The 13,399-nt window shown below is 34.7% G+C and overlaps 1 protein-coding gene across 3 annotated transcripts in view; it reads right to left on the bottom strand.

Annotated features, from left to right (window-relative positions):
* The window catches only part of LOC111060573 (nascent polypeptide-associated complex subunit alpha, muscle-specific form-like), a 241,056-nt gene that overhangs the window by 211,629 nt on the left and 16,028 nt on the right, over positions 1-13,399 (bottom strand). The window lies entirely within an intron of this gene.

Here is a 13,399-nt window from a genome sequence, read left to right on the forward strand (position 1 = left end):
ATGACACTAAAAATAATATCGATGAATTTATCATGATTAACATTTCTTTAAGACTAGCCTACAGTACTAGACGCAGCTCCCTAGAATAGATCGGGTATTCCCAGATTAGAAGAATATATTCCGCCCACAACTTCCGTCGATGATTCGATTGAGAGGTCCCCAATTTCTGCAGAAGTCCATCGACACAATAGCGACTAATTCGACAAGAATAGTACGGGATAATTTTTTTCAGAGGTAGCTTACGGTGACCTACAGAGACAGTAAAAGGTCAGGCCGAAAGGTTCAAGTTCTACTAACCCCTCTCTCCCATGTTTCGCGGACCTACAAATCGATTTCACTTCAAAATAGAACACGAGTAAATGATGAGGTGGTGGTGGAGAGGGGAAGGGGCAAAGAGGAGGGGGGAAGAGGGTAGGGATCGCGTGAGTGACAACAAAACTTGAAATTCTAATCAATTCTCTAGCGATGTAATCAAACAACTGCGGGGCGAACCTACACAAAGTACCGTATTGCCGCCAGTAGACTGGGAGTAGGAAGGTATCCACGGATTTGACGTGCGAAAAATCGACGGAAATATTGGATGTAGTTGATTACGATTCAATGAAACAAGGACCTGCCTCCAACCATTTGGGCTAGTATGCAAATTCGGTTGAGCTAATTGATGGCAACAGTTTGTGGATTAACAACTGAACATAGGTTCATCCCTTGTTCAATATGATTCACAGAATACAGAAGTTTACAATCAGTTATTCTATCTATGAATAATAATTTTAGTACATGGATGAATGAATTGTAAACATCGTGAATTCAGATTTTTAGGACATTATAATGGACTACATCATAGTTCTTCCAATTTAATTAATTTTCTTCAATGTTGTTTTCCATCACGAACTGCTTATTATTAAATTACTTTTTGCTTTTAGAAAAAACGATTAGCAGTCAGATATTTTACAATAAATGAATAAATCACTCACTGGACAACGAGATCTTTCGGCAGTTTCGCCATCTTCTTGGTTGTACTCATAGACAAGTAGAAGGATAGTATGGCAATTTTTAGTGTGCTGTTGGTGTCTATTGGATTAGTGTCTGTTGGTGCTGTTGGTGTCTATTGGGTTTGTTGTGGCTAAGAAGGTAATGGAAGAGGATGTGGGATTTGAAGTTGGTTTGTTCATTTAATATACATTGTCTATTGCTTTTAAATTGGGTGTATATTTCAAATTGTTCTATTGTGTCTAATTCTGGTCCTTTGTTTTTTTATGTGTATGATTTGTAGATCAGTATTTATGTTCGTGTGTTTGTGATTTTCTTGAATTAGGTGGTCGGCGAATGCAGATTCTGTTTTTGTTTTTAGTTCCTAAATATGTTCCTTGTATCTTTGATTGAAAGAACGGCCTGTCTGTTCGATATAGAATTTATCACATTCAGAGCATTTTAGCTTGTATACTCCTGGGAGTTTGAGTTTTTTGTTATCTTGAATTTTTTCTCTCTTATTGATTTGCTTGTAGATTTTATTTTTTGTTCCAAATGCTACTTTATACCCAGATTTTCGAAACATACTTCCTATTCTGTTGAATTTGTTGTTTATGTATGTCAGTGTTATGAACTTTTCAGTTTTGTCCTTCTCTTGTTTTTGATTTTTAATTTTTTGGAGTAGCCTGTCGATTAGGTTGTGTTTGTATTCGTTCTGTTGTGCTAGATATTCTATGGTATTGAGTTCTTCTCTGTAGTGTTCAGGTGAGAGGGGGATGGTTTGAAGTCTGTGTAGCATAGATAGGAAAGCTGAGTGTTTGTGTTGAACAGGATGATTTGAGGAGTTGTGAATAAGGGTATCTGTCATAGTTGGCTTCCTGAATATGTTGGAGGAGTGTTGTTGGTTGTGTTTTGTAATACTTAAATCTAGATGTTTTCATGTTCATATTCAGCTGTGAATTGGAGTTTTTTATCTATTTTGTTAATTTTTGTTCTGAGCTGTTCAAATTGTCTTTTATTGCCAATGTATAAGAGGATGATGTCATCAACATATCTGAACCAATATATTATTTTTTTGCTGTGAGTGTTGTTTTTCAAGATTTGGTTCTGTTCTATGTGTTGGAGGTATATTTCAGCAAAGATACTTGATATTGGAGAGCCCTTTGGGAGGCCGTCAGGTTGGGTATAGTATCTGTTGTTGAAAGTGAAGTAGTTTTGAGTGGTGATAGTCTTTAGAATTGATATTATTTCATTTCATTTACATTATATCATTTCAGTTGCAAAATAGTTATTTGTGCAACTAGAGCGTAAAGTGACAGTTTGCTACACCGAAAGAAACGTTTATGCACGAGCCGTAGGCGAGGGCGGAATGGTTTCTTGAGTGCAGCAGAGGAACTTTGCTAACGTATTTCACATTAAATTTTTCCCACAGTTACCATTAAATATGAGAAGTGGTTGATTATGGGTGAAATGATGGCTGAAATCTATCAAATGTTGTCACGTTATTTTTTATAGTTTAAATAACGATTAGCCTCCTGCTTGGCATCAATCGGTAGAGCATGAGAATATTTTAATAATTATAAAAAATCTGGTCGTGGTTTTACTAGGATATAGTCTCATAAAAATCTTTATAGGCCCAGATATGAGCTTCCACACTAATACTGATAATTTATAAAAAATATGTATATAAATATAAAACTTATCCTATAGTATTGAGTAGTAAAAATAAATCGTACACCATAAAAAATTTGATACATATATTAACAAATATCTCAAAAATAAATCATAGCAAAAAAAATATATAGAGCGACAGAAATATATAATATAAGACAAAACAATAATCGAAATCAATAAAATATCACAGGCTAATACTATTCTTTAAGTTCTATAGCACGAAACGTTACCATGTGCTTTCATTTTTATGATCATATGCATTTATTTGCATGTAGCTTCGATATCAGCTTGCTGATACTTGTCAACTTGGACAATTCTATTTCGAATAAATTTCTTAAATCAGCATGATAAATTTTGATAAACTAATAATCCAAATATATATATTAAATTCTATAGTTTCTAATAGATTTCTTTGTAATAAATATATTTTTTTTATCTCAGGGTGCGAGATTCGGCACCTGACGGAATAGATAGATCAATTCATCTAGTGGATCAGAGCTGAATAAAATTATCGCAAATTATAATGTTGAAATTAATGATCATATAAATAATGTATTAACAGCCTAGATCTTAGTCTTCTTTGATTGATGGATCATTTGATATATGGATTGATTCGTTACTATCTAATAAAATACCTTTTATACTATCTTTACTTGTGCAAGTATTTTTACCAAATTCTTAATTTATAAAAAACCCTTTCAACGAGCTAGCTTTGATTCTTATTTAATTTCGAAGCACTGAGGACGCTCTATCACTATTTCAATATTTTTCACTCACATGCTGGAATTTTCTATGAGCTGCTGATGTCGATCCAAACTCCTGGTGGTCCTGGATTATCTGTAGCCGGAGTCGTCTCTTCCAAGGGGTTGAAAAATTATTAAAAAATGACTTTTGCTTTACATTAGCATCACCAAGTCTTATGAAAAAATTTAGTAATTCAATTTAACTTTAAATTATTAAAAGGTACAGTAAGGTATTGTGCTCTATAATTTTTGGTGACCTCTCATGGTGGTGGTTGGCAGGCAAGTGGGGAAGTTCTCTTTTCTAATTCACAATTCTCATTTCCGATTTCTAAATTTACATGAAATTTAAATACTCTGTTCCTCCACCATTCATGGCTCAAATAGACCGTACCAAACTATTGAACTATTACTTATCGATAAATTCGTTAGCAATAATGTTTGCAGACACTTATCAAATATATACGGAGATGGATAAATGAATTATTAATTACTTCAATCTCGATAGGATGACACTAAAAATAATATCGATGAATTTATCATGATTAACATTTCTTTAAGACTAGCCTACAGTACTAGACGCAGCTCCCTAGAATAGATCGGGTATTCCCAGATTAGAAGAATATATTCCGCCCACAACTTCCGTCGATGATTCGATTGAGAGGTCCCCAATTTCTGCAGAAGTCCATCGACACAATAGCGACTAATTCGACAAGAATAGTACGGGATAATTTTTTTCAGAGGTAGCTTACGGTGACCTACAGAGACAGTAAAAGGTCAGGCCGAAAGGTTCAAGTTCTACAAACCCCTCTCTCCCATGTTTCGCGGACCTACAAATCGATTTCACTTCAAAATAGAACACGAGTAAATGATGAGGTGGTGGTGGAGAGGGGATGGGGCAAAGAGGAGGGGGGAAGAGTGTAGGGATCGCGTGAGTGACAACAAAACTTGAAATTCTAATCAATTCTCTAGCGATGTAATCAAACAACTGCGGGGCGAACCTACACAAAGTACCGTATTGCCGTCAGTAGACTGGGAGTAGGAAGGTATCCACGGATTTGACGTGCGAAAAATCGACGGAAATATTGGATGTAGTTGATTACGATTCAATGAAACAAGGACCTGACTCCAACCATTTGGGCTGGTATGCAAATTCGGTTGAGCTAATTGATGGCAACAGTTTGTGGATTAACAATTGAACATAGGTTCATCCCTTGTTCAATATGATTCACAGAATACAGAAGTTTACAATCAGTTATTCTATCTATGAATAATAATTTTAGTACATGGATCAATGAATTGTAAACATCGTGAATTCAGATTTTTAGGACATTATAATGGACTACATCATAGTTCTTCCAATTTAATTGCTGTCTTTAGAGTCCTCTACGTTTCGTTTTACTAATTCTTTTTTTTCACTTTTTGTGTAGTTGAGAAGTTGATTCTTTATTTCAAGAAGGATGATGGTGAACATCATACATCATATAACTTTGAAACCTCAACGTTCTTTGATTCAATTGCTTTTCCTTCTCACATGAAAGTATTAACTCATTTGACCAAAGCAAAATAGTTATTTGTGCAACTAGTGCGCAAAGTGACAGTTTGCTACAACGAAAGAAACGTCTACGCACGAGCCGTAGGCAAGGACGGAATGGTTTCTTGAGTGCAGCAGAGGAACTTTGCTCACGTATTTCACATCAAATTTTTCCCACAGTTACCATTAAATATGAGAAGTGGTTGATTATGGGTGAAATGATGGCTGAAATCTATCAAATGTTTGTATGAATAATTTTGTTATTAATAACAAATTTAATTTATTCTAAACTTGATAATCCAATTGAAAATTAATAATCGATAATTTATTCAAATTGAAAATTAAACTAATCCTATTGATTTGAAAATTTGAATAATTTTGAGTGAATCTCAATTTCTAAATAATTTTTCAATCAATCAATAAATGAATGAAAAAAATATTATTTGAAATAATCAATAATATTCAAAATGTATAATTTAATGAGTTTTTATTCATTTGAAAATCAGAAAAATATTGATAGAACAAATTCGCATTCAAAATACACGCCAACAATGTCAACAGCGGATTGGGATACGCTTAATAAGTATTAAGAGTACGCAAAGTAATACTTTGCGCACTAGAGCGGAAAAGTGATTCTTTGCGTTCTGTAATCAATACACGAATTACTTTTCAAGGTCACTTTTCAAGGTAACTGTAGGAAAATATTTATTTTTAATTATTTCAACATTGTTCTTGATAATACTTGATAAATGATAAATTCTATGAAGGTCGTTGCAAAAATGCAAAATTCACTTCTAGTGTTCTATCAGTTCAATACAAGACCGATATTTTTGCTAAATATTTCTTGGACTTGATAGAAATCATAATCATTCTCAAAAACTCCATGATACTCAATTCAAAAATTTGTAGACTATAACAAATCTAGGTGATGGGATATGTATTTCACAAAAACTTACCTTTGGATTGTTCAGTATTCATTGTAACTTGTTTGGATAGATTCTGATTCAAATAGATGCTTCGCTTAGTTATATAATTCATTGAAATTAGAACATCAAGTTATTCAATAGTAAAAGTCGTAGCCTTGTATGAGGAAAGTGAATTTTACCAATTTCCAACCTAAAAGAGTGTTCTTTCTTCCTGAAAGAGTGAGCCATTCTTAAAATATTGATAGAACCACGCATCATGCAATGATGAATGGATCCTTGAATGGATCAAGAAAATCAAGATTTGCGAATCATCATTCGATTCATGATCGATTTACTTCGATGCTTCTCTCAAGTTTAGAATTCAGTTTATTATTCTAGAATAAACACTTCATCAAAGCTATTATTTCCTTTGAGTTCCTTGGAATTATTATTGAAAGATCAAACATAATTTTTCCAAACGTTCTATCTCTTCACCATGAAACCCTGTTTCCGTCGAGATATATAGAAAATGTGTATACAGTAAACATTCCATAGGTATTTCCACGTCTTGAGAGACTAGTTCCTCAAAATAAATCGTTTTCATCCCTGATGAGATTTTCCTTTGAAGACCTGTCTGGAGGGAAATAGAAAATCGATTTTCAACCTGGAGAGGCCATAGTGTTCACACGACGAGAAAGAGAAAGAGAGAAAAGGATTGGGAGAGAGTGAGGTCACACTGTGAATCAGGAGAGATGTAACTGTACAGCATCTTTCTCTGAGAGAAAGAGCGCGCAGTTTGAATTATTTAATGAGGCTGAATCGACTTGCTTCATAATTTAGGAAACGAATTCCACAGCTCCTACTGTGTACTCATCCCTGAAGCACTTTCCAGAAAAAAGGAGAGAAAAACACAATCATGTTGAGTTGTTAGTCGAGGGTCCAATATTTCCAACAAAGAATTCATTTAGTTGAACGTCCAGAGTCGGCTGGCTCAGGCGTCTATTAGCTTCAAATTGAGTTTTTGTTATCGAAGAGAACACAAACTTTATGCGATTAAACAGAAGGGATGGAGTATTATTTGATGAGTACAATCTAATGATCAGTCTTAGCTTATATTTACCCCGTTTTTTCCAATAATGTAATGTTATCGACGTAATGAATGAATGATATGAATATTAATATCGCCATGTGATAGTGCTTGAAAAACCAACTGGTTAGAATGGTTATTATTAATTCGAGGCAAATACTTGAAAACTGTTTGTTTATAACATGCCTCTGTCTAGATCCGGATAATGATGGATATATCAGTACTTCATTACTGAAAATGTTATCCTAGAGATAATTTATACATTTACCTCATTTATTGACAATCACAAATCATCATATACAATAATATGAATGGAGGTGTACATATTTTTGTCATACTCTTACGCAGTAGCATGAAGAAGAAAGTTTTCTAGTGAACTTCCAAATCTTTAGAAGACTTCATTATTTCGAAGAGGTATTGCCATTCTGCCTTAGATGAAAGGGTAGGTGCATAGAGGAGCCAAAAATTTTGCAAAATTTTACAGCATGATCTGAAGGAAACTGAGGAGAAGTAACCCCTTCGAAAAAACCTGTGAAAAGAGGAAAATATCACATTCGATTTGTGTCAACCTAAATTAAAAACATCCCTTCCAATTCAACCCTCTTGTATAATCTCCAATATTATGTTTTCAAATATGAGGCTAATCTTCAATTTCACTATCCATACCTCTACACACTATCCTGGGAAGTGATACCTCTGATATCCTACTGATATCTACGGATATCTACGGATCCTACTGAAGATATCCTCCCCTCCAACCCTTTACCTACGGATATCTCCGGATCCTACTAGTGATATCCTATTCAAATGTAATTTCCGCATCATACGGCAATAGTGTGTTGTGTCAAGAAGTTTACTCAGCCACAGAATATGAACATGGATGTGAATTTTGTTCGGTATCATCAACAGCCTCACAGGGAGCGAGAGGCCTACACTAAATGCAAACACAAATAACCATTGTGCACCACTAGAGTATGTTCGTCGTTCGAATATGTAAAATTAATGTAGACGCTGAATTGGACGTTTGTGTGCGTGGATATGAATGATCGCCTGGAGATTTTAGTTTGCCGCTTCAAGCTTGAGGCCGTATGCCGCCTACACTCGCCGAAATTGATTTTCCCTGATGGGAGGCCTAGGCCTATATATGTTGGCAAGCAGAGGTTAGTACATGAAATTCATACTAAGCGAGTCGGGAGTGCAGTGTGGAATCTCCATCACAATGGCCGGTGTTATTACAGGAGTTGCCAGGTTCCATTCCCCCGAACCCCAAGCCTATTACCATGATCCGTGATGACTTACATAACCCAGCTGGAACCATTCACGTTACGCTGCAATCTTGTTTGGCAAAATTTAACATGCATAATATAATCTTACTTCACAGCACAGTACGTTGGATATCAATGTGTGATGCTTTTCAAATTTCTCAAGCAAACTTCTCTTCCAAGTCCAAGCTTATCATTTCATTTGTACTTCTCAATATTATACAGGAAGCATAACTTTCACTATTATTTGTTTCTTGGTTCCTGAATGTTTATATTATAACTTTCACTATTATTTAGTGTATGCTTAATCTATTATGTATATCCAATCCAGATTCCAGGAGCTTCTTGATCCTTGAACAGATTATATCCTCAAGAAAGTTCCAGCTCACAAGTATTCTTCATTCCTGGCGTTTAATCACAATAAGGCCCAATTCATACTGAAGTGGTGTGGCGCGGACGTGGCACTGACGTGGCGTAGGCGAGGCACTGGCTTTTCAACTCCCTTATTAACATATGGTTCAATACAAACAGAAGAGGCGTGGTGAAACACCACTTCAGTGTGCATTAGACCGTTTGTTTACATAGGAGTGGCGTGGAAGTGGCAAAAATTCAGTGGCACGTCACTTCAGTGTGAATTGCGCCTAATATCTCCTCAGGAGATAACATGATGAAAGAAATAGACGGATCTATGGATCAATGATAAATTTAGACTCAATTAGAGATTGCACGGATAAAATTAAAATCACTGTATGTTTCTAAATATATTTTATCAATATAATTAATGAAATGCGAGTGAGAGTAAGAATTTATTGATTCAATAATATTATGTTTTTTGATGACATAATAACGAAGCACATTTTCCAATATTGATATATTACGGTTTCCATAATTTGAAACCTTTGGCTAGCTAGGTAACTCACTAATATTATTGTGATAGTTTCGAGCTCAAAAATTAAGTGGTTTTATTCTTTTTCTTGTGAATTTAAAGTTTGTTTTATGTCTTTACGAAAGTTTTATCATCAATCTATACACAGATTAAAAATTGTTTGTTTTATTCTGATTTTGATTTTCAGATTGTGATTTGGTGTAGAAATTGAATTGGACATAACCTATGTATAATATTTGGACAATTTGAAACTAAATTAGGAAATTGGAGTAGTTTTGGGCAATAGCCTGTTTTTTCTTTTCCTATCTCTGTATTGTTTGTGCTAACCTAACCTAAATATATAATTGATTACAATCATCATGTGTTACATTAGGCCTATCTGAGTTATCAGTCACCCTGCTCTCTTACAACAAGTGAATTTAAACAAAACTATGAGCAGCTTTTAGTTGTTGAAACTATGTTGTATGAAAGCAATAGAATTCAGGTTGATGTTGATGGAAGCCATAATGAGTTCCGAGTTTATTACAGCTTTCTGATAACGAATGAATTGATTATTTGAGTTTATTCGTGGTTGCAGAGAGAGAGGAGAAGAGTGAGTATTGGATGGTAGGAAGAAGATAGTGTAAGTAAGAGAGAGTGTGAGAGATAGAGTGAGATAGTGAGGATGATTGAAAGAGAGGTTAGTATAGGGTATTCTGTGCCTCATTTAGTTCATCGTCACCACTCCCATCTAAACTCTTCCAGCAATCGATTATTCAAAAGGCTCAGTCTGTTTATCTGCATCGTTTGTTAAGTGGATTGATGAATACTTGATGATATGCAGCTGTTTTCACGCCAAAACAGTGCTACTATCGACAAAAACATCATTGGTAACTAACGGGACTCCGTTGGATAAACTGACCTGGAAAGCTGAATTTTGTTCGGTAAATTGCGACTTTGTATGTGACTCTTGTAGGTCTTCATTACCCATGAATAATACCCTTGACTATTGTCTTTGGCTGGAACAGAGGAAACTTATATTCAACTGGAGCTAAATTATTTTATTATTTCATTATTTTAATGACTGGAGCTAAGCCTAATAATTTGGATGACATTTATATAGCCACAGTCATGACTTACTAGAGAAAACAGTATTGGTAAATCAAGATAATTGGTTCTCATTGTTGGGAGAGGATCCTCGCCTGCAGCTCTTCGTCAGACTCGGGATTCTTACAGTTTTTAGCCAGTTTATCTTTGCTTCCCTGGTTGGTATTAGGGATACCAATCTGACAGTGAATTTGAGGGGGTTGCAGAGTGCCTACTCACTTCGAAATGCTCTCGAAGTCAATGTTCCACGATGTAGGCTGAGTAAGGCTCGAAACTGTTATCCGAATATCGCTATTAAAATGTTTAATATGCTACCTCCATCTGTGCGTCATTTGAGTGACAGTGAGTTTAGAAGAGGAGACTCAAGTCCTGGCTGCGTGCCAGACCATACTACTCCTTGAGTGAATTTTTTCAGGAGTCTATAGTTGACATTTAGCGGCCATCACCGTGTTTAGCTATGATATTATGTTTTATTTTTTGATTTGACAGTGTTGTCAAAATCTTTTGAGTGAAATTGTATATTGACGTGATGACCTACCCAGATCATCTGGCTGGTTAATGGTCTTACGAATGAAGATTTAAGATACCTTGATGCAATGAAATCCTATCAATAGAATAGAATAGAATTACTTTTTTATTTGCCTAAGTTTGGACAGTAATGTCCACAGTGCCACATATCACTACAAATCAGAGAGATTTCCGATTACAGCATCATTTGAATTATTTGGACAATGGGCTACGAACTTAGAGAGGGACTGAAAAAACTATTTACCGTATTCAGAGCAATTCGGTGATATCTCGGAACCCAGTCAAGATTTCAGGAGAAAATTCCCCGATTTTCGAAAAAAATAATATTCAGTAAACTAAGAGTCACACATTTTCAGGTTCACCTAAAAATCCAGCATTGTACATCAGATTGGAGTTTCCTACTCGTTCTAGAAACGCTAGAAAACGCATTCAAAACGCAAAGGAGAACAGTAATTACTGGAGTTAACTGTCAATGTCTGCCAGTAGATGGCGGCAGTTGAAGGGTGAAATGTCTCTATACTCTACTTTGGTAGTTGAAGACATACAAAACTATAAATTCTGCCGGTAGGTAGCAGCAGCTGCTGGGTCATATTTTTATTTCACTCCGCCTACTTTCTCCTGATTATTCGATAGCTTCAAATGTGGGCTACTAAACTCTCAATTCTGCCTGTAGGTGGCAGCAGTTGTTGGGTCATATTTCTACTTGCCCTCCCACACTCACTCGATAGGCAGTCAGTTGAAAATATATTTGATCTCCTATCATGCCAGTGAATAGCAGTAGTTTTGAATGATGAATTCAAATACTCAATGGAGCCTTTGTTGAACATTGAGGCATCAAATTTCGAAAAAGCTGAGAAATTTGAACGTATTTTTAAGACAGTTCAACGCAACATTTTCAACCTTACCTGTTTGATCAAATTTTCAAACTCCCGTTCGATTGGTTCTTGAAATAGCTGAGAAAATCTAGAATAACGCTTGGAAATGTTGAGGCATATCCCTGACGTAATTCTGATATTTTGAAGCTACATTTCATAACCTTAGTTGAATCTATTCATCAAATTTGAACATTTCCTACTCATTGGTTATCCAGAAACCTGATAAATCTCACATAGAACTAGAATAATATCAATTCTATTATTTGAAAACTTTTCAAAATTAGCTCTTAGTAAGCATCTAGAGTTCCGACTAAACATACTTCCCAAATTTCATCATTTTGGCTTGGTAGATTTTCAATTTCATTAATAAATGAGTCAGTGAATGAGTGTCAATACACAGAAAATTATGCACAGTTGATAATAGTTAATGTATTCCAGATCATGAAATGTTTAAGGAATTAAGTATCCAACTGAACTGATCTGTGAAGAGCTATTGAAAAGAAGATAGTCCATGGAAGAAAATAATGAAAGGTGATCAGAGGATCGTAGGCCTACTGCCAAATTGATTACTTTTTTGTAGGAGGCGATTAACTAGCCATTATCCATCATCAAGGATTAGCTGGGGATTTCACCTCACGCTACTGCAACACCATTAGGACGACAGCAATTAAAACGGCCAATTTTTTAATTTTCTGAACACGAATTACATGGATACGAAGCTGAAACTTTTTGTCTGCTAATATAATAAAGAATGAGATTGATTCGATAAACTGGTCCTGGATTTTTGAATTAAGTGTGTTTATATCAGCATTCAATCATCATTAGTCATATTAAATGGAGAATGAGCACAAAAATTCAATCCTAATATTAATGGGGTAACTAAAATATTGTTGTAACATTGAATCAATCAATGAACTTAAAAGCCCAGAGATTGCTCTGCGTTAATATCATCAGTTGAGACTTTCTAATAGAGAATACATTCATTTAACAAAAACTTTTTTCAATAAATCTCATCAGTGAGTAGAGCTAGGTATACAAAGATATTGTATGAAAGAGAGGTAAGGAAAGAACCCTTTATCATTGAGACTGATTCTAAAGTTGAATGAGTAATCGTCCATTGGAATTCCCAATACAAATTAAATCCAATGAGAACAATTTTTCACTTGGATACAGCATGCTGAATAGTTTTGACATTATTTGTATAAAATCACTCCACTTATATGGGCTACTTTTCTTCAAATTAATAAAAACAATATAAAAACTTGTAGTACTTGTTTTCTTAAAAACTTTTTAAAACAGTTAAAATATTTTTGAGCTATAATGAAGGGTACTACAAGTTTAAAAATAGAAAGGAAAATAAAAATCTCAGTACCCTTTTTGAATTATTTAATCACAACATGTTTCAACATTCAACATGTTCTTTCTATTTTTATTACAAGTAGCCCTATACAGGAGAGACTATAAAAGAGATACTACACGTTTTTATATTGTTTTTATCTATTTGTTTAACTATGTGACTTGTATAAATTCACACTAATAACATAAAAGTTGAAGTTAAAATACGGTAATGCAACAACACATTAGACAAAAAATCTTCTCGTGGAACAAACTTGTTTTCCCTGATACTGTTGTGATAGGAACAAATATACAAGTTCGGAGCCTTAAGAAGTTTTATCGTAGAATAGTTTATGGAATTGTTCAAGATTCAGATCATTTTCTCATCAACGTCAAGCCTGGCAGCAGTTGTGAACATCGTGATCATCATCCATAATCATCATGAACTTCGTCACTATCTTCATGCACATCATCATACGTAATCATCATCAGCATGGAAGAAAATCGACATCCTTTTA

Source organism: Nilaparvata lugens, chromosome 7 (assembly GCF_014356525.2).
Source record: "Nilaparvata lugens isolate BPH chromosome 7, ASM1435652v1, whole genome shotgun sequence".
NCBI classification, from domain to species: domain Eukaryota; kingdom Metazoa; phylum Arthropoda; class Insecta; order Hemiptera; family Delphacidae; genus Nilaparvata; species Nilaparvata lugens.